Source organism: Geotrypetes seraphini, chromosome 8, assembly GCF_902459505.1.
Source record: "Geotrypetes seraphini chromosome 8, aGeoSer1.1, whole genome shotgun sequence".
NCBI classification, from domain to species: Eukaryota; Metazoa; Chordata; class Amphibia; order Gymnophiona; family Dermophiidae; genus Geotrypetes; species Geotrypetes seraphini.
This window is the reverse complement of record NC_047091.1, coordinates 70,322,107-70,348,569: the sequence shown is the minus strand read 5'-3', so window position 1 is coordinate 70,348,569 and position 26,463 is coordinate 70,322,107. Positions and strand designations below refer to the sequence as shown.

The window sequence follows — 26,463 nt, the reverse complement described above, 5'->3', positions numbered from 1 at the left end:
TCCAGAGAAAGAAAAATGGTAAAACCAGATGACATAATTTGAGGTTGAGGGGTGGTAGATTCAAGAGCAATGTTAGGAAATTCTACTTTACGGAGAGGGTGGTGGATGCCTGGAATGTGCTCCCGAGAAAGCTGGTGGAGAGGAAAATGGTGACGGAGTTCAAAAAAGCGTGGGATGAACACAGAGGATCTAGAATCAGAAAATAATATTAAATATTGAACTAGGCCAGTACTGGGCAGACTTGCATGGTCTGTGTCTGTATATGGCCATTTGGTTGAGGATGGGCTGGGGAGGGCTTCAATGGCTGGGAAGGTGTAGGTGGGTTGGAATGAGCTTTGACGGAGACTTTAGTAGTTGAAACCTAAGCACAGTACTGGGTAGAGCTTTGGATTTTTGCCCAGAAATAGCTAAGAAGAAAACATTTTTTTAAAAATGTAAATTGAATCAGGTTGGGCAGATTGGATGGGCCATTCGGGTCTTTATCTGTCGTCATCTACTATGTTACTATGTTATATTTCTTGTACACACGTGGGGGCTCTTTTACTAAAAACGCAGTAAGTCCATTTTTTAAAGCACTCCTACAATAGGGCCTTTTTCTCTTTGCAGGCCCCATACTAATTTTTCCATTAGTGTGCGAGATTTGCAAAAAAAAAAAATAAAAAATTTAATATGGGTGTGTTTCCTGCCTCCTATTTAGGAGGTACCAAATGCTCCTATGTTAACTCTTAATTCACCAGTTAGCATAAGTTAATCTGAACCTGTTAACACAGACACACCTATTCTCCAGCCCCATTCCAAAAATATTTTTAAAAATTGATTAATACGCATTTACCTCCCCCCCTTTTCACAAAACCGCTGCGTGCTTTTTAGCGCTGGCCGCAATAGTAGCAGCTCCGATGCGCATAGTATTCCTATGAATGTCGGAGCTGTTACTGCCACAGCTGGGCTAAAAACAGCACTATGGTTTTGTGGGGGTTTGAGATTCAGTCAGTCTTCTTCTGTCCAACTGACAGCCCAAAGAGTCAACATTGGAGGAACAGTCCAGTTGAGGCAGGGGTTTCTCCTGCCATATCCATCTACTTTAAGAGCTGAGGGAGGCTGCAGCACAGTAAATAAGGCTGTTATAACCTATGAGGAAAATTGGGGGTGGGGGTGTAGCCTTTAAAAGCTGTTTCTTTCAGGTTTCTGCCCCTTAAATCCATTTTTTCCTGTTTTTTGTTTTAGTTAAGGTGTTCAGGAGTAGAGGTCTGCATGGGAACAGGGATTGTGGGACTCCCGCGGGTATCCCCCCCAGGTCTACGGGACTCCTGCGGGGATCCTCCCCAGACTCACGGGACTCCCACAGGGATGGAACCAGGGTTCCTGAGGCCTGGAAAGAGAATTAGTAGAAGATAGACAAAAACAGAAACTGGGACCAAGATGATGGAAAACCAAAATGTTCCACCAGCAAGAGAGATGTTCATTTTGAGGGGGGAAAGCTCAAAGTGGGAGGCCCAGCCCCCTCTCATGGTTATTTTTTTCATTATTATTTTATTTATCATTTTTCAAATACATATTAAGTATCCACTTGTACAGAAAGCTAAAGATAAAGCAAATAATCAACTCAAGATAATACCATTACAATTGAAACAGTTAACTAGGATAAATTAAAGTGAATTATGATTCATAATAAAGAATGCTTTGCTTAAATTCAGCTCAAGTCCTCAAATTCGAGATCCAAGAAATAGCAATAGCGAGTTTCAATCTAATTAGAAGCATAAAACAAAAGGAAAACAATGGACTGGTTAACTAAACTTGGATAATCCTTAATCCTAAACAGTACTCATATTCTTATTCTTCCCCTCTTCCAGGCGTATTGACAAGAAAGTTGTCAGCTGACAAGGTTCAAAGAAAACATATTTTCTGAAACGATAATGTATCACACATTTACATGGATGACGAAGAAAAAATATCACCCCCCCCCCCCCCCCCAGAGCTATAACTCCTGGTTTTAAAAATAAAAATTATCGCCCACGCTTTTGTGTATCTAAACTAAACTAAACCTTGGGTTTATATACCGCACCATCTCCACGAATGCGGAGCTCGGCACGGTTTACAGGAAGAAGGATGAGAGAGGAACTACAGTGGAGAGATTAAAGAGTTAGGTGTAAAGGGGGAAGGTGAGAGGCGTGCTAAATCTGGAAACATTAAGATTTTAAACCCAAGGAATTCTTTTTGCTTATTTTTGAAGAAAAGCCTAGGCAACCAGTTTTTATCTGGCGCAAGGGCTACAGAAAGAAGAAGCATGGCACCTGTAGCCACTTCCCTTTCAGAAAGTTCCAGTATTGTGGTTATATTAAGTGGCTGCTGATCATTTTCTTATATAACTCCATTTTGTTTGAAAGGCAAGTAATAAACTTGAGTCAAAGGTGGCAATGTTTCCTCAGGAATGTCCAATATTTCTTTCATATACCGCGTCACCATTTCCCTAGGTGTTACCGTCATAACCCTGGGAAAATTGATCAGCCTAAGACTATTATTGCGGGAAAAGTTCTCCAAAGATTATAACTTTCTTCTTAGGTTTGTATTTTCCTTAATCAATGTCTCAGAAATTTGTTTAGTTAGTTTCATTTCTTGCTGAAGAGTTATAATAGATTTTTTTGAATCGTCAGTTTCAGCCCTTAAATTCTTAATGTCTTTTTGCTGCCCTCTCATGGTTATGCCATCAATTGTGTATAGTACAAAATGAAGTACTTGCTGAGTTTGTTGTGGGGTTTCCAGTTCAGTTTTGGCACATTTTTCTTATGCAACCATTGTCCTGAAAAGTGCCTCTCTCAATTCTGCTTTAAATGATTTTTATGCTGTATTGTTTGATTCTTTACTCATTGCTGCATTAAAAACCACTTGTGGATCTTGGAAGGACTTCTCACAAGTTAACTATGCCAGATGGTGGAACCAGATTTGTTTGCTCTACAGATATGAGCTATATGTTGCCAAAAAATCCAACTCTTTTTATTTTTTTTAATAAGAAATGGTCGATCCAACGGTCACATGACCTAATATCTATTCTAATTCTTTCCGGTGATGTATGCATCTCTTATTTATGTTCACTGTTATTTATTTATATTGTATTTTATCGTTGGTTTAAATAAAGTACAACTTAAAAAAAACACAAAACTGTCAGAAGTAATTGCTGCTTTTTATTGGGACAGGTAACTTTTATGGGGGGGGCGGCGGGCGGGACAGATGGGATTCCCTATGGGGACGGGCAGGGACAGAGGGGATTTCTTGTGGGGATGGGCGGGGACAGAGGAGATTATGGTGGGGACAGGTGGGAACGGGTGGGATACTGGTGGGAACAGGCAAGATTTCTGTCACCGCACAACTCTATTCTGGAGCAAAAGCTGCTGCGGTGGCCATCTTAAGATTTCCCAATTTTTTTTTTTTAAAGTTCTCCAGAATCTTCAAATCACCTAATTTTACCTCAAAACTGGCAGGGATCAAGTCCTCAGGCTCCTTTACCCTTAGTTCATACCAGATTTGTGCTGGATGGGTGCCCAAAGACACCCTTGTGCCACGTGCCACACAGCACGTGAATGGAAGGGTGAGAGTGGCTGGCTTAGCTTCCCCTTTGCTCTCTATGGCTGAGGGTGGGTCAGGGGGTCTATTGGCTGGTAGTAAATCTCTTCTAGAGGACTGGAATGATGGTTTACCTAAGTGCAGGAGGGTGGAGGCTGCGGAACCTAAGAGATGCAAACTGGAGTCATCTAAAGGAGATTCTTTTAAAAAAAGGGTTCCAGAGGTGATCCAGGAAATTATAGACTGGTGAGCCCAACGTTGATGCCGGGCAAAATGGTAAAGACTATTGTAAAGAACAAAATGACAGAAAATATATGTAAGCATGGATTAATGAGAGAAAGCCAACATGGATTTAGTCAAGAGAAATCTTGCCTCACCAATCTACTATATTTCTTTGAAGGGGAGAATGAACATGTGAATAAAAGTGAACCGGTGGATATTGTGTATTTGTATTTTCAAAACGCATTTGACAAAGTACCTCATGAAAGACTTCTGAGGAAATTAGAAAGTCATGGAATAGAAGGTAATGTCCTTTTATGGATTGAGAACTGGTTGAAAGACAGAAAACAGAGAGTGGGTTTAGATGGTCAATATTCTCAATGGAAGAGGGTAAATAGTGAGGTACCCAAGGGGTCTGTGCTGGAGCCGCTGCTTTTTAACATATTTATCAGTGGTCTAGAGATGGGAATAACTAGTGAGATAATTAAATTTTCTGATGACACAAAGTTGTGTCACAAAGGTTTGTGAAAAATTGCAAGAGGAGGACCTTATGAGACTGGAAGACTGGCCGTCAAAACGGCAGATGACGTTTAATGTGAGCAAGTTCAAAGTGATGCACGTAGGAAAGAGGAACCCTAACTATAGCTATGTGATGCCGGGTTCTGTGTTAGGAGTAGTGAATGACATGGGGACAAATTTTTCCCAGTCCCCACGGGAACTCAATTTTCCCATCCCATTCCCATGAGTTTTGTCGCTGTCCCTGCTCCATTCCTGTAAGCTCTGCCCAGGAAAAGGATCTAGATGTCTTTGTTTAGGACACGATACCCTCAGCTCAATGTGCGGTGGCTGCAATTAAGTTGCAGGGACTTGCGCTGGCAGAGGGCAAACTTTTGCCCCAGCTCCTATTAGCAGGAGTGGATTATGCGGCTGATGCTCTCTACGACATCATCAGAGTCACGAACAAAGTCTCAGCTTATTCTATCTCAGCCCGCAGAATGCTCTGGATCAGACAATGGACGGGAGATTCCATTTCCAAGCCTACCCTCGGCAGATTTCCTTCCAAGGGACAAATATTCGGAAAGGGGCTGGACAGTGGCGTAGCAAAGGAGGTTGGCACCCAGGACAGTGGTGCCCAGCATAAACATGCCATGCGCCCCTTCCACTCTTCCCTACCGCTTGAGCGCCCCCGCCCCCCTCTTGAAATGTTTTCTGGCATGAGCATCTTCTGCCTTCTGCTTGCACCAGCCTCAGCTCCCTTCTGATGTCACGTCCTGGTCCCGTAACCAGGAAGTGATGTCAGTGGGAAGTCGAGGCCAGTGCAAGCAGTAAGTGGAAGATACTTCTTGCGCTGGTGATCATTTAAAGAGGTACGGGGGGGGGGGGGACGACACAGAGAGTAGAAGAGGTGCTGGCACCGGCACCTCCCTTGAAGACGGTGCCCAAGGCAGACCACTCCCCCACCCCCCCTTACTATGCCACTGGGGCTGGATGATCTCATGGTCAGTCTGGCAGATTGTCGGCTGAAATCTCTACCTGACAGCAGACCGTGAACCTCAAGAGGCTCCAAGCAGTGTAATTTACACAGCTTTGGGTACTTTCAGCAATGCACAGGAGGAACCTCCTCTCAAAGATCCTACCAGGGATCAAGACAGAGATTCTCAGGACCCAGGTAGAACCAAGCCTCCAGTTCTTGTCCCGCTTCAGCCTCTAAGAAAGCACAAGGACGCCAGGTCTGGAGCCGTTCCTCTGAAGAAAGGGGGACTGTTCTCGGAGTAATCGGAGACCTGGGCGCAGATCTCATCAGACCGTTGGAGATCATTCGGAGTGGTTACAAACTCAAATTCATCCAGCCCTTAACAGACTGGTTTGTTGACTCCCCGGTGGGGTAACCAGAGAAAGCAAGCAAGGGCTCAGCTAAGGTTCAGAGGTTATTAGGTATACTGGCCATAGAGACCATGCTGCCCAATCCCTGGAATACCTGGGAGTCTTCTTCAATATGGCAGAGGGTCATGTCTATCTTCCAGACAAAAGCGATCAATGGAGATCACTCTGAGGAAAAGGATGTTACCAGTGGTGTACCTCAAGGTTCTATTCTTAGGCCTGTTCTTTTTAACATTTTTATAAACGATATTGCTGAAGGGCTGTCAGGTAAGATTTGCCTCTTTCTGGATAATACCAAAATCTGCAATAGAGTAGACATCCAGGATGGTATGAATAATATGAAGAAAAACCTGGCAAAGCATGAAGAATGGTCTGAAATTTGGTAACTAAAATTTAATGCTAAGAAATGTAAGGTCATTCATTTGGGCTGTACAAACCCAAGGGAATGGTACAGTTTAGGGGGTGAAGAACTTATGTGCACAACAGAAGAGTGGAACTAAACACATGACCAAAGCCCTTGTCCATGCTCTCATCACATTGCACTCAGACTACTGAAACGTACTTCTCTTGGGCTTCCCGCGCACCTGTCTCTCACCTCTTCAATCTGTTCAAAATGCTGCTGCACGATGCATATTCTGTGAGAGCCGCTATTCTCACATTACCCCTCTCCTCAAGTCGCTTCATTGGCTCCCTGTCCGTTTCCGAATACAGTTTAAACTCTTCTTGCTAATCTACATGTGCATTCGCTCTGAAGCCCCCCGATATCTCTCCTCACTCATCTCTCCCTAGTCTCCCCCTGTGATCTCCACTCATTGGGCAAGCCCCTCATATCTGTACTCTTCTCTTCCACTGCCAACTCCAGACTCTGTTCCTTCTTTCTTGCGGCGCCGTATGCCTGGAACAGGTTGCCTGAATCAATATGTCATGTTCCGTCCCTGGCAGTGTTCAAATCAAAGATAAAGGCCCATTTTTTTTAAACTGCTTTCAACTCTTAATTCCCCCTCACTGCTATTCAGATACCTATACCCACTATAACCTCCCCAACCCTGAACTATCCTGTCTAAATTAGATTATAAGCTCTTCTGAGCAGGGCCTATTGTATGTTAAAATGTACAAGGCTGCGTACACCTTTCAGCGCTATAGAAAGAATAAATCGATTATTGTAATGCTCCATGTAAGGGAATAGCCCACAAAGAATCCAGACGTTTACAGATTATCCAAAATGCTTCAATTAAACTCATAATGAAAGCTAAGAAATTTGACCCTGTGACACCCTCAGGACCATAAGGATCGTAGGCCAATTTTTGTGGTTTTGACGACATTTTTATGGTAAAAAGGGCTTGCAGATGCCAAAAAATTGATTTTTTTTGTGTGAAATATCATTATTTTTTTTTAAAAAAATCACACTTCTGGCTTATGGACAGTGTGGCAAGTGAATCTTCTCGTCAATCTGGCAACGACGCTAATGAATGAATGTCGGAACCAGTTTGTTTACATAAAGGCAGTATCATATGGAATCCGTACATATCAAATTTAGAACTGTAGACTATCCCAATCAATATTTATAGGATTTTAAAGTTATGGGACAAATATGTCCCTTGGTCCTGAAAGGGTTAAGAAAGCGCATTGGCTTCCAGTTGCTCACCGTATAACATATAAAATAAGTCTGCAAACTCTCAAATCTCTTCTTTATAAAACTCCCGCCTTCATTCATAGACTCTTGATTCCTTACACTCCAACAAGATTACTTAGGTCAAACAACCAACATTTATTAATTGTTCCCTCTTTCAAAAACATTAACCACAGAGGTAATTAATCTTTTCTGTCACAGCCCCCCAAACATGGAATTTCCTTCCTATTCATTTAAGGGAAGAACGCAACCTAGACAGATTCAAGAGCAAGTTAAAATGCTTTCTTTTTAAAGATGCATTTGACTGCTAGAAAGCTAGATTAGGAGCTTCAATTGAATCCTATTTCCCAACTTATATGAAGCCCACCGCTCTCACCCTTCCTTTTGGGGTTTTTTTCCCCTACTTGTCTTATTTACTGTCAACAACTTGTATTTCTTTCCCCATTTCTTCCTTTTGTTTAATATGTTTTGTCAGGTTAGTCTTATTCGTTTGTTTTGTTTCCCCCAGAAATTTAGCAATTTTACTTTTTTATACATTGCTTAGAATTTTGAATAAGCGATTAATCAAATTTTTAATAAACTTGAAACTAGTAGTAGTAGTAGTAGAAAAGGTGATGGCGAAAGCTAGAAGGATGCTAGAGTGCATGGCCAGTAGGAAAAAGGAGGTATTAATGCCCCTGTATATTGTGTACAATTCTGGAGGCCGCACCTTCAAAAGATATAAAAATGATGGAGTCAGTCCAGAGGAAGGTTACTAAAATGGTGCGTGGTATTCATCATAAGGTGTATGGGGACAGACTTAAAGATCTCAATCTGTATACTTTGGAAGAAAGGCGGGAGAGGGGAGATATGATTTAAATACCTAAGTGATGTAAATGCACATGAGTTGAGTCTCTTTCATTTGAAAGGAAGTTCTGGATTGAAAGGACATAGAATGATATTAAGAAGTGATAGGATCAGGAGTAATCTAAGGAAATACTGGTTGGTAGGAGTGTGGAACAGTTTCCCAGATGAGGTGGTGGAGATAGAGACTGTGTCTGAATTCAAGAAAACCTGGACTAGGCACGTGGGATCTCTTACACTTAATGGGCCGTTTGGCCTTTATCTGCCATCATGTTTCTATGTTTCCAAGTAGCCATGATAGACGTGGTCCTATGGGCAAAGGCTCACATGCGTCCTCTCCAGAGTGCTCAGCTATCACATTGGTCACCTCAGTTGGACTCCCTGAAGATATCTCTGCCATGGACTCCTGAAGCCCGGGCCAGTATGGGCTGGTGGCTCTGCCCACAGGCATTATCAAGGGGCAAGCCTCTCAGAATAACTTTGTGGGTAATTGTGACAAAAGATGCCAGCCTGTTCAGCTGGGGGGCTCACTGCAACAGATACCCTATTCAAGGATGTTTCTCGGCCTCCCAGAGCGCTCAAGATCAAATGCCTAGAAACTGTTCTTAACAACTGCAAGGCTAGAACCAAAATCAAAAAGAAACACCATACTTATTTTGTATATAAATGTGACGTGAAAGCGTGCTCAGTTTTCAGTTCAACGGGGCTCTGTTTCAGGTAGAAAAAAAACCCCTTCATCAGGAATCGTAAGTTCCAATGTAGATCTCCAGCAGGTTGGCGGCAAGATGAAAAAACGTCATTTTCATCTGTGAGAAAATCAAAACTCACAGCTAATGTTATTTATCTGCTCAGGAGGGAACTGGTGGGTTATACTGATTTGTGGAGATTTTTTGACCTATGATGACAGTGAGTTTACATTGACACAGCTTTATGCTGTTTGTATGTCCCCTGTGTGGTTTTGAGGTCTTTTTTTCCTCCACTTTTGATTATTGGAGTGGCCCACCAGCCTCTTCCTTAGCAGAAGAGAGTTGCTTTTGATATTGTTCTGATTGTCTCCCAGCTCTTTTCCTGTGGTATAAAGTACACTTCTCTACACCCCACTTAAGCCCTTTTAAGTTTGCAGTAAGCATGCTTAGACTACTACTACCATAGGCAGTGGAATGCTATTTGGTTGGTGAGGAGGGCCCAGGATCTTCGCCCTAGCCCCAGTGGAATCCAGCGGCACGGCCTGTCACCAGCTCTCAACTCCACCTCCTCCTGGCGTTATACTTTAAATCTTTGAGGCAGCCGTCACGCACGTCAACGAGCAAGCTTGTCCCCGGAAGTAGAATGAAGGGTTCCGGGGCAGGCCTACTCGTTGACGCTGCACGGTGGCTGCCCCGAAGATATAAAGTACAACAATGAGAAATGGGTGGGAGGGCAGGCACCAACCATCAACTGCCAATTTGGGGGGAGTTCCAAGGCCTCTGTGGTCTCTTCCGTTTAGACTCCTATGATTGCTACTACTACTATTTATTATTTCTATAACGCTGAAAGGTGTATGCAGCGCTGTACATATAACATGTAATAGACAGTCCCTGCTTACAATCTAATTTGGACAGACAGACAGGACATATAGAGGTTGGAGAGTCACTTGCAGAGAGTATGATAGGATGACTAAAGGTAATTTTATGGTGAGTGGGAGTTAAAAGCTATGATTTAATAGCAGTATATCAAATGTTCTAAACAAATAAAAAAATAAAGCTATATAATGTAATAAAAAACAAAATCTGCCTGATATTTAACTGCAGCAGTCAGCAATTAGGCAAAACGCCGGCCTCCACAGTTCAAATAAAACCAGATGTTCAATGCCGATACCTGTATGTAGCCATGACTATCCATTTCAGTGCCAACCTGAAAGTGCTATACGGTTAGTGACCATATTCATGCTGCTAGTTTTCCCCTCCTGTTACAAAACAGTAGCACGGCTTTTGGCGCCTTTTTTGGCGGTAACAGCTACGACAGTCACTGTGAGCGTCGGAGCTGTTACTGCTGTGGCTGGCGCTAGAAACCGTTTTGTAAAAGGGAGGATTTACTTGCTTAGTGGTCTGAATATCAGTGTTAATCTCCATTTCTTTCCAAGTTCATCACATGGACCACCCCCAACACTGTCCAGATAATGCGAAGGAGATTAAGAGGAAATGCTTAATAGTACTATAAAGTTAGGGCTCCTTTTACTAAGCTGCGATAGCGGTTTTAGCGCGGGTTTAGCGCACGCTAAAATCCTGCGTGCGCTAAAAACGCTATCGCAGCTTAGTAAAAGGAGCCCTTACTGCTGTAGCGAAAACAATCATAAACTTAATTTGAAATAAAATGAGCTACAGGTTAAAAAAGTTCTGAAATAAGCATATTTGTAGCTGTTGTCTAAAAAGTAAATAATCATCCTGACTTCCTAATCTCAAGATATGCCAAAAGACTGTACCTGAGTTTATACAAACCTTTTGTTGATGTTCTTGGCAGTGTGGTTTGGGTGGCGATGGGGCTGATTTGTGAAGTATGCACTTTTTTTGGTGACGGGACAATCGCGCACCAGACACCAGCGCGCCGACAATCGAGCGCTGACAATTCAGCGCAAGACACCAGCGCGCCGCGGGTAAACTTAGTTTTAAAGAGCTCCGACTGTTCGCGCTGCCATTGGGGGGGCGTTTGGGGGGTGCAACCCCCCACAGTATAGAGAAAGTGGAACTTTTCCTGAAAAAAATCGGAAAAAGTTCAGTTTTCTCTATAATGGAGGGTTCCAACCCCCCAAACCCCCCCCCCCCAAACCCCCCCCCCCAACAGCAGCGCAAACACTATGCAGTAAAGTGTGTGGGGGAGGGATTTCCCACTCACACCCCGCTTCGGAGCTCTTTAAAACTAAGTTTTCCCGCGGTGTGCTAGTGTCTTGCGCGGAATTGTCGGCGCGCTGGTGTCTCGCACGCGATTGACTATGAACCCTTTTTTTATAAACCGCCCATCAGAGCTATCTGAGTGGTTTATAACTACAATAAATCTTAAAGGGGGAGGAAAAGAAAGGAAGCATACAAATAGAAAGGAAGAGTCAATTATAGAGAGGGATGGGGAGAACTACAGTGTTTTACATAAGAACATAAGACTAGCCTTATTGGGTCAGACCAGTAGCCTGTTCTCACGGTGGCCAATTCAGGTCCCTAGTACCTGGCCAAAACCCAAGGAGTAGCAATATTCCATGCTACCAATCCAGGGCAAGCAGTGGCTTCCCCCATGTCTTTCTCAATAACAGACTAGGGTCTTTTCCTCCAGGAACTTGTCCAAATCTTTCATAAAACCAGCTACGCTATCCGCTCTTACCACATCCTCTGTCAACGTGTTCCAGAGCTTAACTATTCTCTGAGTGAAAAAAAATTTCCTCCTATTGGTTTTAAAAGTATTTCCTTGTAACTTCATTGAGTGTCCCCTAGTCTTTGTAATTTGAAGGGAAAATGGGGAGGGAGAGAGGGAATTCATACACACAGGCAGTCCTTTCCGTTGGGAGAGTAAAGTTCAGATTTGGTATGAATGAATGGTTCAGATTTTCTGCATGAATGATGAAACTGAGTTGTGTGCATCGACAGGGCCCCTTTTGCAAAGCCATGGTGGCAGTTCCCCTGTGGCAAATGCACTGAAGCCCATTCAGTTCCTATGGGCATTGGCACATTTGCCACAGGCTTTGTAAAAGGGGCCCGTATTTTGTACAATGCACGTGTGCCTGCATAGAGTACACACACACGATTTATTCCTTTGGAGAAGGTGTAAATTTGTGTGTGGACCTTTGCGAGCTGCTGGGGTATGTTCTGGGAGTCTATTTGATCAAAGCCACCTGTGCTATCGTTATGAAATAATCAAGCAGCATTTTTAGAGGAGCAGTGAGATGATAGAGGTTGCGATGCCTTGACACAGCTTATTTGCAAAACATGAGTCATGTCGGTAGACCGTCCCCCTATCTGGCAAAACTAAGTACAAAGCTAATTTTTAGGTTGAACTTTAATCCCCTCTCTTTTACAAAACCATGCAAGAGGTGTTTACCGCCGGCTGGCGTGCTGAATGTTCTGTGCTACTCTGATGATCACAGAGTTCCTCTGAGCGCCAGAGCAGTGCAGAGCATTCGGCGCGCCGACCGGCGCTAAACACCTCTTGCATAGTTTTTAAAAGGGTGGAAGGGGGTTAGTATTTGTGCATTGCTTTTTTTTAAAGTGAATTTATGAGCTGTTAGCTCTCTTAAAAGTTTGAGTGTCTCTATATATGAAAGTATACTGAATGAGAGTGGGATAGGTGACGAGAAGATGTATAAATCCCCAGCGAATGAGAACATTTGATTCGCTTGTGGGTGACATCGCTGAGGTCCCTGAAGAAATTAGGAAATGTTATCAAAAGTGAATTTGAGCAAGTTGATTGTTTCTACAGGCTTACACTATCTTTATAAAATAGGCACATTTTCCCAATTTTGATAGATATCTAAGAAGCTGGAATGCTAAAAAAAAAAATAAAAAAAGAGAGGAAACTGACAAAATCCCTTCATTACCAGTATCTTTCTTTTTTTTTCATAATCTTTATTCATTTTTACATCTTACAACAAGTGTATCAATAAATTGACAATTAAAATTGAGTACATCACTTGAATTTCTTTCATATTTAACAGTAATACATAAAATTTAACCCCTTCCCTCCCACCCTTACCATAACATATGTAATATTTTTTTACTTTTCTAATCTAACGGCCCCTTTTACAAAGCCGCACAGCAACAGCCCCGAAGCCCTTTAAATCTCTATTGTCTTCGGGGCCGTTAGTGCGGCTTTGTAAAAGAGGCCGTAAATTACTGTTGAACATTCCTTTTAAAAAAAAAAAAAAAACCCCAGATCAAAATAGGTGAGATTAGGTTAAAAAAAAAAGAGAAAAGTTTATATAGAAGGCACAAGATTGTGGCATGGACTTCCTGATGAGTTACGGAACATTAACCCCACCTTTTACAAAACTGCAAAAGCAGTTTATAGTGCCAGCCCGTAAGCTGAATGCTCCACACTGCTCCCAACGCTCATAAGAGTGTCGGGAGTAGCGCAGAGCATTCAACGCGCCAGCCAGCGCTATAAACCACTTTCGTGGTCTTGTAAAAAGGGGGGATAGTTATCTACTGTTCAGGAAATTACTCAATGCATGTTTATTTCATCAGGCTTTTTATTAAGTTTGGTTTGAATTACTTTGCTGTTTAATTTTATTTTGTGGTTCAGTTGTTTGGATTGTTTTATGTTTTAAATTTATTGTGAATGCAATTTTGTAAACTGCCTAGGACCAAGGATAGTGTGTTATAATTTTTCTTTTTAATTAAATAAACAAGAAAAAGTGGGAAAAGTACATAGAATATAGCTTATGGCAGGGCTGCCCAAGTCCGGTCCTCGAGATCTACTGGCAGGCCAGGTTTTCAGGATATCCACAATGAACATGCATGAGAGAGATTTGCCTGCACTGCCTTCTTGGTATGCATATTCATTGTGGATATCCTGAAAACCTGGCCTGCCAGTAGATCTCGAGGACCAGATTTGGGCAGCCCTGGCTTATGGAATTCTTTCCAAGTGTGTGTGTGTCTGACTCGTGCACTGCCAGCCTTTAATACACATCAAGTCCTGACTGACAGGTAAGAGAGCTTTCCCAGGTGTGATAACAGCAGAGCCTGCGTTTTTCTCCATGGCATCTGCCTAAAGAGACAGCACTCTTATTTCAGCAAGAAAGTTACCATCCTCCCACTCTCCTCCCCCTTTTATTTTTATAAAGATCTTATTTCAGGGATTCTCGACTTGGTCTTTTAGGTTTGCATGTTTTAAGGATGACAAAGTCATGCATACTACATCTGCAAATAAAGCAGATTCTGCATTCCTTAGATATCTTGAAGGAAGGACCTAAGCGCCGTCATCCCATTCAAATAAAGATCCCATTGTGCATGTATTTGATTAGCATGGTTGGAGAGCTACTCATACTGGTTGAGAGTGCCTTCCAGAGGTATCAAGGGACTCAGCCCATACCAAGAAAACATTCCCCAGACCATAACGCTGCCACCATCAGCTTGTGTACATTCAACAATGGTTGCTGGGTGTTTGTTCGCATCGGTATCACACCTGACACGCCAACATCCATCCATTAGATGGAGCTCAAAACGTGACTCATCAGAGAAGGCAACCCTCTGCCAGTCAGTGCAAGTCCAATGTCTGTACTCCTGTGCAAATTGCAGTTTGCGATGGACCCAGAAAAGGCATAAGAATAACCTTACTGGGACAGACCAATGGTCCATCTAGCCCAGTATCCCATCTTCATGATGGCTAATCCAGGACACAAGTACCTGGCAAAACCCCAAATAGTAGCAACATTCCATGCTACCAATTCAGGGTATACAGTAGCTTCCCCCATATCTCAATAGCAAACTATGAACTTTTCCTTCAGGAACTTGTCCAAACCTTTTTTAAAACCAGTTACATTAACTGTCCTTACCACATCCTCTGCCAAAGCATTCCAGAGATTGACTATTCACTCAGTGAAAAAATATTTCCTCCTATGGGTTTTAAACATATTTTCCTGTAACTTCACTGAGTGTCCCCTAGTCTGTAATTTTTGATGGAGTAAAAAATCGATCCACTTGTACCTGTTTTACAGCATTCAGGATTTTGTAGACTTTAGTCCTATTTCCTCTCATCCATCTCTTTTCCAAGCTGAAGAGCTCTAACCTCTTTAGTCTTTCCTCATATGAGAGCTCCATCCCCTTTATTATCCTAGTTCTTATTTTAACTAGAATTTACCTAAGGCAGGAAGAGAAAAAATTTTGTGACTGACTGGAATGCTGTTTTCATGTAGGTTTCTACTTTACCAACCTATCCCTAAAATACAAAGGACCCACATCACTGTAAAGTCTGAACATCAAACACAGCCACTTGAACCTAATGCATAAGTCCACTGATAATAATCAATGTAGAGATTACAAAGGGGGGGAAGGGATCCTGTCATACCATAAACTATGGGTTACCATCTTATTTGCTAAAGTTTGAATTCTTTGCAGCCTGATGACTATTTTTTAGGCATTGTGATTATCAGGTAACTCAGAACAACTATTTGCATCACTCTGTGGAAGTCCTAATGTCTTTTAAAAAATGCTGAAGGGTTCCTCAGTCTCCTGAAAGTCTTTCTATTTATGTATATTTTTGTGAATTTATTTCACATCTTTTCGGTAGTAGCTCAGAGCAAGTTCCATTCAGGTATGGTCTCCTAAAGACTTAACAATCTGCCCCTTGAGATTCCAAGGTTAATGGCAAGTCAAGTATGAGTCCCAGACTTTGTGCATGTTCCCTAGTAGAAAAAAATCCCCATTAAAAGTATGTAACTGAGGGCAGGGTGCAAAGGGAGAAGGCCCCCCCCAAACAGATTTTAAATGAAATGGTGCCTATGCAGATCAACCTTTTAGTCTTATACTGGCGTTTATTGTACAAAATGTCTGCTCCCCCTGCCATCAAAATTTGGTTACACTTCTGCTGAGAGGATCTCTTTCTTATCTTTATTACGCTTAAGATGTTGCTTCTTCCTGTCTCAGGTCTGTAACAAGCTAAAAAGTCCTAATTTCTACATAAAGTCTTGTTTCCGATTTCTGCTACATCCTATTTCTGAGTGTGTCAAAACAAGCTCGCTCTGAAACAGATCAGTGGTGGTTCTGTAATCTATCTTCAGGGATCTTAAACCATTTGGGTTTTAGGAAGTAGTTGGGTTAATTTCAGGCCTCTTCACTGTGAGTATTCTGAAAATCTTGACTGTAGAGTCTCCGAGGATAAGTTTTGGAAAACCACATGTTTAGCTAATATGATCCAGACTCCTCCAATCTATCTTCTTGGGTTTCTTTAACATGAGTAAGAGAAGACCGATTGTGAGAGAAATTGACAGAAGTCTTCTAATACATAAAGGGGTTCATAATCGAAACTTAAACATGTCTAAAAACCTGCCCAAGTTGGCACTTGGACGACCTAAAAGATAGGTTGTCCAAATGTCGATAATCAAACACATTTCTGGATGTATCCAGGGACTTTTTAGGCCTTTGAATGTCACTGTGCACCCAGAGCTAAAAGGGGTGTATCTGGAGGAGCCTAGACTTAGTTGTCCTGCAGAGATAATCAAATGTTTCATGAGACTTCCTGGACAAAACTTATATGTTGTGAGTTAGATGATGTAAAAGCAGGTATATGTGCCAAAAAGGTATCCAAAGTGACCAGATAACCAGTGCAGAGACAAAGTAAAGACCCCCACACACTCCCCCAGTGATCACTAAACCCCCCCCCTCACACCCCCTTAAATATCAGAATAAAAACATACATACCTCTCTCTGGAACATCAGCACCTGCATACAGGTGTCTTAAGTATCCTGGGGGTGGGTGGGCTAGTGAACCATAGAGAGCAGGACCCAGGCCCATAAGCCACTCTAACCACTATATTCATGGTGGAAAATGTGAACCAAGTTTCAAGTTTAATCATATATTTGATTAAACGCTTATCCTAGGATACTAAGCGTTGTACAATGATAATAAAAACTTTTATAGACAAACAAACAAACAAAAAACCCCCATACCCTACTGTACTGCTGTATAGGTGGCATCTGCAAACATAAGGGCTATTGGTGTTTTAAACAGATGGGTATAGTGTGTTTAGGGGGGATTCATCACAATCTATAAGGGAATTCTGTTGAGATATTTATGTAACACCCTTTTTGTAAAGTACACTGCAGTACCCTGTAAGGTGCCCCACTGCTCTGTTGCCATGTCTGAGTGGCCAGTCCATCACAATTCTGGCCCCTCCCAAGTCCAAATGGTCTTGTTCTGGGCGTTTGGGACTTAGATGAATTTCTGGTCGAAAATGTGGTATAAAGATAGACATACTGGCAGTCTGGATGATCAACTGCCTGGTTGTCCAGTTAGATCAGTGATCTCAAAATCAAACCCTTTGCAGGGCCACATTTTGGATTTGTAGGTACTTGGAGGGCCTCAGAAAAAAATAGTTAATGTCTTATTAAAGAAATGACAATTTTGTATGAGGTAAAACTTTATAGTTTATAAATCTTTCCTTTTGGCTAAGTCTTAATAATAATATTGTAATTTATAGCTAAAGAGACATATGATCAAGAAACTGTTTTATTTTACTTTTGTGATTATGATAAACATACCGAGGGCCTCAAAATAGTACCTGGCGGGCCGTATGTGGCCCCCGGGCCGCGAGTTTGAGACCACTGAGTTTGAGCATTCGGGGCTGCTCCTCTCTTCGGCCCGGTGACTTTGGGCAGCGTGGGAGCCCTGCTCCGCCCCTGAATTCCCCTGCTGGACCGAATTTTCTTCAAGAGCAGCACCTCTGCCATCGGGTGCTGCTCCTCACTCCAACCGCCACTTTGGGCCGCATGGGAGCCGTTGCTCCGCCCCTGAAGCCCAGAGACTCTCATCGCTCTCCTCAGAAGCAGCTCCCTGCCTTCGGGGCTGCTCCTCTCTTCGTCCCGGTGACTTTGGGCAGCGTGGGAGCCCTGCTCCGCCCCCAAATTCCTTCACTCTGGCCTCTTATCCTCCTTCTTTGCTCCCTCACAAACACTTCCCACTCCCAAAAACCTCTTCCCCAAACTCTCCCGATGCTACATTCCCCAACAACATCTGTCCTGGGCTGAGAATTCCCATGCTAGTATCCTCCAGACCCCATCATTTCAAAAAGCACCGAGGTGCAATCCTCTCCTCCCTAAAACCTGTTCCCCCAGCAAACCTGCCCATCCTTACCTCTGACTCTCTCACCCCAGTCCCTACTCTCTATTGTAATGCCAGGTCCGTCAGAAATAAGACCCAAATAGTAAAAGATTTACTTGAGGATTTTGATCCGGGTTTTTTGTGCATCACTGAATCATGGATCGAAAAAGATGACTTACTCACACAAAATGAACTCTATCCCCCAGGCTACCACGGTCTTTTCTCTCCTAGATTAAATCGAAAAGGAGGAGGTCTAGCCCTTCTCTACAAATCATTCTTTAATGTTGAGCTCTTAGAAAAGGGTAGTCACCCCTCCCTGGAATTCATGCTAGCCTCAATAAACGACGAACTTCACCCCCACCCATTAGGCATCCTGCTACTTTACCGCCCACCCAACCCCTGGAATAAATCCTCTGACTTTGTTCTTGAGACCATAACAAAGGCCTATCTAAAATTCCAAAGACTACTGATCATAGGTGACATAAACCTTCACCTAGACGACAACACCAACAATGACTCAACTGAGTTCAAAGACTTCCTCACCTCCTTAGGCTTCACTGCTTCCCCGCCCACCTCTACCCATGAAAAGGGGCACTCCATTGACATCATTAGCTTTCTTGACCTGACTGAGCATAAAACTTCCACAGATACGACCCGTTGGGAACATGTCCCCTGATCGGATCACCTCCTAGACTCTTTCCGCCTCCCTGTCTTCATGTCAGCCCTTGATACTCCAACTCGTGCCACAAACTCCATCACCTACCGCAAAAAGATCTCAAATGAACTATTCTGGTCCCAGTTTCTCAACAAACTCCCTCCCCTTCCCACTCTCACGAACCCTGACTCATTCTGGCACAACTGGGTGACTCTTTCCGAATCCACGTACCGTGCCCTTGCCCCTCTAACCACTAAACCCATCTCCTATTCTCACAAGGCTCCCTGGTACCTCCCTTACCACAGAGAATTAAAACAGAAATGTCGGGCCCTGGAACGGAGATGGAAAAAATCAAAATCCCCCCTAGATAAGCAATCCTGGAGAGAAAACATCAAATCCTACAACTCCATACTAAAAAAAGCTAGGAAGAATTACTATGGAGACAAAATCTCCAGGTCAAAAAACCAAAACAGTACACTGTTCCACATCTGGCGGAACCTAACTTCTAAAAATGACTCCGCCCCCTCCCCCCCTCCCATCTCCAAATGACCTAGCCAAATTTTTCAACGAGAAGATCACTACCATAAAGAGCTCGTTTCCCTCAGCTATCTCCTACAACTCTCTCCCCCCGAAAGACTCCGATGCTATCCCTGCCGACAGATCATGGACTACATTCGAACTTGTATCCAAGACCCAGATCTCTAAACTTTGCTTCAAACTTAAATCCTGCAAGTGCATCCTAGATCCCTTCCCATCCTACCTTTACGAAAAAATCCCTACACAGGCCATCTCTTCCCTTACTAACCTCATAAACAAAGTCTTACTATCAGGGCCTGTCCTCCACCGAAATGGGACACATTGCCTTATCCCCTCTTCTGAAAAAACCCGATCTTGACCCTTCCTCACCATCGAACTATCGCTCCATAGCAAACATCCCTCTTTTAACAAAATTTCTAGAGACCATAGTCGCCACTCAGCTCTCCTCTTACCTAGAGAGATTCTCCATTCTCCAACACTACCAATACGGATTTAGGCCCAATTTCAGTACCGAGTCTCTCCTAGTTTCCCTAATCTCAAAGGTGCAACAACTACACGCCCGAAACAAATTTGCTGTTCTCCTACAGTTTGATCTCTCCGCGGCTTTCAACGTCGTGCATCACGACATACTAATCTACCAACTTTCTGAGATTGGGATAGACTCTTCTGTCCTAAAGTGGTTCTCAAACTTCCTTCGCGATCGTTCCTACATTGTCAACACAAACGGCTCCAAATCCGCTTCATGGACACCATCCTGTGGTGTTCCACAGGGCTCTCCCCTATCCCCTATTCTCTTCAACATGTATATGACCTCCCTGAAGCTCCTTAAACTATCCCCCCTTGAAACAATTTACACATATGCAGACGATATCCTCATCCTCCTCGAAACAGATCCAAACCTTACAAACCTCCAAGAGAACATCACATCATGCATAATGAGACTTCACGCCTGGTTCCTCTCAGTACAAATGAAATTAAATGAATCAAAAACAAAATTACTCTGGCTCGGCCCAAAATTAGCTCATCTGCCCGCCCTCTTCACCCTACCCACAGGCCCTGCTCTACACCTTGAGTTCTCAAGCAAGGTCCTTGGCATCACTATCGACTCCTCCTTTCCCTCAACGATCACCTGAATTCCCTGGCAAAATCTTGTTTTTTCAGCCTCCACATGCTGAGGAAAGTTAGATCCTATTTTCACCAAAAGCATTTCACTGTCCTTGTACAATCCATCATCCTATCCAAACTCGATTATTGTAACGCCATCTACTTAGGCCTAACGAAAAAAAGTCTTCGCGGACTCCAGCTTATCCAGAACACTGCGGCTAAGCTGATTTTTGCTAAACGCAAATATGACCACGTCTCCCCTCTACTTACCAATCTTCACTGGCTCCCAGTACTTTCCAGAATTCATTTCAAATGCTCCTGCCTGGTTTTCAAGATTATTCACGGCATCCTTCCGCCCCTAATCCCTCTATCCTTCCTCGCCCCAACACCAACTACCACCAGATCTGCCCACAGACATAAACTATCCTTCCCCTCTCTACACGGCATCCTCCACGCAGGTAAACTGGGTAGATCCCTCCTCTCCAAAATCACCAGCCTCTGGAACGACCTCACTGTCCCGCTGCGGAACCTGGACTCCCTCCAACTATTCCGAAAACAACTGAAAACCTGGCTTTTCTCTAGCATATAATAATCTCTTCTCCTGATTACATCCCCTCTTTTTATGCTTTGTAAACTCTTTCTCTTCTCTCTTCCCATATTTTTTTAAACTTTGTAAACCGTGTCGAGCTCCACTTCAGTGGAGAAGATGCGGTATATAAACCTAAGGCTTAGTTTAGTTTAGTTTAGATGATTTTCAAAAAAAAAAATTCTAGACTTTTTTTCGAGAATGGACATTTTTCTACTGCCAACTTTGACCGTATAGCGCCATATGTCCAAATCATTTCTATTGATTATGCCCTTCAAAGGAAAGGGAATGTGGAATAACTGATCTCTCTCTTAAGGATGAGACAAAGAGTCAAGGGCTTGAATGCCAGCAGGGAAGACTGAGGTTAGATCATAGGGAAGGCTTTCGAACTATAACCCTGGTAGTAGTTGAAGGGTAAAGAGGATGGGATTTGTATACTGCTTTTTTGTGTGGTTTACACAATCAAAACAGTTTACATATTTTAGAAAGGTACTTATTTTGTACCTTGGGCAATGAAGTGTTAACTGATTTGCCCAGAGTCACAAGGAACTGCAGTGGCACTGGAACTCACAACCGCAAGGTGCTACGGCAGCTCCTCTAATCACTGGGCCACACCTCCATTTTTCTGGAGGTACTTTGGGAAACAAGATTAAGGGTATACCAGATGGGGAGAGTGTGGCGCAGTGGTTAAAGCTACAGCCTCAGCACCCTGAGGTTGTAGATTCAAATCCATGCTGTTCCTTGTGACCCTGGGCAAGTCACTTAATACCTTCATTGCCCCTGTGAGTCCACCAGGACAGAGAGGGAAACATGCTTGAGTACCTGAATAAATTCATGTAAACTGTTATAAGCTGCCCTGGGAGAACGGTATCGAAAATTAAATAAATAAACTGTAGCTGGCTGAGAACCAGGGTCAAATCCCACTGATTCTCTAGGAGGATCTTGGGCAAGTCACTTAACCCTTCTTTTCTTCAAGTACAACCTTAGACCGTAAGTCATTGTTTCCCATTCTTTTTGTGGCTGTGACCCCTATGATTATGGCCAAATAAAATTGTGTGACCCCCCCCTACCCCCAGAGGTGCCGAATAATGATGCACCTACGGAAAGTCCATCTAGGTCATGACCCCATTTGAGGCTCTGACCCACAGTTTGGAAAGCTCTGTTGTAAGCCCTCTGGGGACTGGAAAATACCTATTGTACTTGAATGTAACTCACATTGAACTACTGAGAAAAGCGAGTGAAATCCAAAATCCCCTTTCCCCATCTGTCTGGGATGGGTTAGAGTAGGGGTAGGGAACTCCGGTCCTCGAGAGCCGTATTCCAGTTGGGTTTTCAGGATTTCCCCAATGAATATGCTTGAGATCTATGTGCATGCACTGCTTTCAATGCATATTCATTGGGGAAATCCTGAAAACCCAACTGGAATACGGCTCTTGAGGACCGGAGTTCCCTACCCCTGGGTTAAAGACTGTGGATGCTGACAGGAGGCCGGGGGCCATGTGCCCTCTTCTCCCCCCCCCTCACCGCAAGATTCCTTCCATGACTTGTGATGATCTTCTTAGGTTCCTTTCCTCCTCTCTTTCTTGAAATCGGTAATGTTAACAATTATGGGGGAAACTTTTCAAACTGTGTACACTGGGAGAGATAAATAGCAGAGGTCCACTTTACCTCCAAGATTTACACCAGTGCTGAAAGTGGAAGCAGGCAGGTACCAAGTCCATGCAGTTGCTCACACCTAACTTTTCTGCTGGACGGCCACACCTGGAGTTGAAAAGGCCATTTCCGGGCATTAATTTCCTGAAACATGGCCTCAAGAGCACCTTCTCTCAGCGTGACTGTAGATGCATTAAGAGACAGCTGATTTAGACAGCCTAATAAACATGAGTACAGAGCTTTTTGCATCAGTTAATCTGCCTGACAAGTGCCCTCCATCTGTACATAACTATTTTACTCAAATTAAAACTGATAGAACTGTTGAATGGTTTTGCATTCTGACAGTTTGTGCTGCACTGAAAAAAAAAATGAAATTAAGCAGGTTTTATGTTTGCTAAAAATCATGGACAGGACTTCAAATATGCACTCTTCTCTGAAAAATATTTTTATTAGACAGATTATCTGGCTTTATTGCTGGCCATGCTCAAGCTTGCTTAAAATCCTAGTGCTTTTAAATTATTTTTAAAGCCAAAAAACCCCTGATGACCTTGGCTGTCTCACATTAAACATGCATTGGTATATACTTTGGAAGAAAGGCAAGAGAAATATTTAAATGCCTCTGTGGTATAAATGCCCAGGAGTCAAGCCTTTGAGTTGAAAGAAAACTCTGGAATGTCGCAGCATAATATTAAGGTGAAAGGGGTCAGGAGTAAGGGGTCAGGAAATATTTATTTATGGAGTGAGTGGAATAGCCTCCCAGGACTATGAGCTACTTTTACAAAGGCGCGTTAGGGCCTTAACGCGTGGAATAGCGCTCGCTAAAATGCCCCGCGCGCTAGTCGCTACCGCCTCCTCTTGAGCAGGCAGTAGTTTTTCAGCTAGCGCACACACACTAATTTTGTGCATGCGCTAAAAACGCTAGTGCATCTTTGTAAAAGGCGCCCTATATCTGAATTCAAGAAAGCATGGGACAAACACAGAGGGTGTCTGAGGGAGAGGAAGGGATTGCAGAACTCAGTAGGTATAGCTGAGCAGACTGGTAGGGCATATGGTAGGGGTTAAATCATCAATCTGTAGAATTCTTATTCAGTCTATAGAAGAATTTCTTCTTTCTGATTCAAAAACTAATCAACAACTGGTAAGTCATTATTTACTTATCCTTTATTGTAGTTTAGTTGCTTGCCCCAACAATTGTGTGCCCGACTGGACCCGTTTCGCCTAAACAGGCTTTCTCAAGGGTTCCAACAGGGAGCACTATTCAGTACAAATATAAAGAAAACTTTAATACAAAAAATTTTATACAATGTTACCCTAAAACTATGTAATAACTTATAAATTCATCTAATCATCACAGTAAATACATATATTGATTAATCTAAACATCTTCTAAATACATAATCAAACTCAAAATTTAAAATTTAAAACCTAATATACACCCTCCACTTCATATTATTAATCCTTAAACATCATCTGTTAAATCCTAAATTGATAATAATTGCATAATGAAATTCTAGAACAATTCATGTAAATTTAAGGGCACTTAATCAATAGAAAGATGCTTAACACCCTGATCCGCTATAGCAGATTCATTTAACATTTTTTAGGTCCCTAAATTAATTATTAAAACTAATCATTATATAGTGAAATCACCCATTCAGATAATGATAACAACAGGTTCAAATTAGAATTTAAAATTAAATTTAAAAGCCTTTCATAAATAAATGGATATTTAGATGGTATAACCCAAGCAAGAAAGCATGCTAATAAATAATAATTCATACCTAATATGCCTTCTTTAAATATTTAAGAATATAAATCACTAAAAAAACTCATCACACTGTGCAATGATAAAAATCATAATCAATAAATTAAACAGTAATGAAATACTAAACTCAAGCCATAAATACTCCTTAAATCAAAACTCCTTAATTAATTAAAAACAAGTGCTTATAATCCAGTCATTTAATGTAATTCAACTAGTTAACTGAATCCAGGTAATCATCATCAGTAAATTAAATTTGTCAGTGATAAAATAATCCACACAAACCATATATACTCTTTAAATTAAATTAAAACTCACCAATTATTAAAAACACAGTGCTAATAATCAAAACAATTAGTTAAATAAACCCAAGAGCTTTAAATTAATTCATTAAATATTGAAGCATAAAAATGATTATGCTTCAATTATCCTCACGGTACTGCTCAGGGCTGTGGAGTCGGTAGATAAATGTTCCGACTCCGACTCCTCAGTTTTTTATACTTCAGACTCCGACTCCGACTCCAGATACCCGAAATTTCCTCTGACTCTGACTCCTCGACTCCGACTCCACAGCACTGGTTAATTTTCAGATCGTTAAAATGGAATGTCAAGTTGAGAGAAATGAGCATTTTCGACACCACCTTCTTTTTGCTTTTAATCAAGGTTCTAAGGCCGCAGAAGCTGCTCGTAACATTTGTGCTGTGTATATAGTGGGTGCTATAGCTGAAAGAATCGCTCGTGATTGGTATGCCAAGTTCAAAAAATGGAGTCGGTAGATAAATGTTCCGACTCCGACTTCTCAGTTTTTTGTACTTCTGACTCCGACTCCGACTCCAGGTACCCGAAATTTCCTCCAACTCCGACTCCTCGACTCCGACTCCGACTCCACAGCCCTGGAACTGGTTCACCAACAAATGTGAATAGTTTATAAATTAATTATCTACTAGGTCTACCCATCCATTAATCCTTACCTAACATAAAAATACTTTAAATCATTATCAAACTAATATGAAAAATTGGTGTGATATTCATTTAGATCACTACCCAATTCATAATAAAACCGTTCTGACTCTGGCTCATACTCAAGATCGTAAATGATAGGAATATAACTCGAGCAGATTATAAACAGACTCTCATCTTAAGATCGCTTGAAAAAGGCAACGACTAAGACAAAACTCATTCCTTAACAGTTAACAAACCTTATTTTTGGCATCCTCATGTTTACAGGGCAGGAGCAGCTTTGCGTCGGATCGTCGTAACCGCGCGCCATTTACACTCCAGAGTGCATGCGCATTAAAAAATCATTGTGGTCAAGCGCAGGTGTATTAAGAAGGTTGTTACGTGGCGCTTACGTTCTCAACACATGCGCAGATTGTTTATATACGAGGACCCGAGAAATGTTTCTCGACCGAAAAGTCAGCTGTGCCAACACAAGCGCAGTCCACCAATGCGCATAAACACAAGAATTTAAAGAGCTCCTCTCTCCATGATAAATGCCACCGTAATAACAAACGACCCAAATCGCCAAATATTGTATCTAAAGTGCAATGGTAACTATAAAGTGCAATAGAAAAACGACTTCTAAATAACATCCCACCATGTTCACAAACGAAATCGCCAAATATTTTACCTACTTCTAAAAAGTTATTTAAAGTGCACAAGTGACTATAAAGTGCAATGGAAAGACAAAAGTGATATCCCATTATACTCATTTAAAAAATTGATTTAGGAGTATCATTCATATACTTTATAAAAATTAAATAAAGCGTTTCCAATCAATATATCCATTTAGTCCATTAGGCTCTACTGAATTCAATAAAAAATGTCCATTTGGTCTCTTTTTGTAATAGATTTCTTCTCCTGTCACCACCTCTTTTTTCTGATTTTACATGATCTATTGCCAAACATTTTAAATCTTCAAATTTATGTTGATATCTAATGTCTGGAGCTCCATCGGGGGTATCCGTGCTTGTGTGTGATGTCACCGCGTTCCATCCGCACATGGGCAGATGCCCTCCCGACGTCGTCCTGGAAGCTTCTCAAAACCTGGACAAAGTGCCGGGTGCTGAAAAGCTGTCCGGACATCCGACATGTCCTCTAAAAAGTGGGGATGTCCAGGGAAATCTGGTCATCTGGTAACCCTAGCATATGGTCTCTTTGCCATGGTTTTCTATGTCTTGTTTGTGTGTGGATTGTAAGTTCCTCGGAGCGAGACTATTTTTGTTTTATGTATCTCGACTGTGTTCTCTAGGTTGTAG

General features: G+C 42.3%; 1 protein-coding gene across 4 annotated transcripts in view; it reads left to right on the top strand.

Moving 5' to 3' along the window:
* Positions 1-26,463, top strand: part of LOC117365122 (inositol-trisphosphate 3-kinase B-like) — a 108,087-nt gene that overhangs the window by 40,861 nt on the left and 40,763 nt on the right. The gene's annotated exons all lie outside the window — the stretch shown is intronic.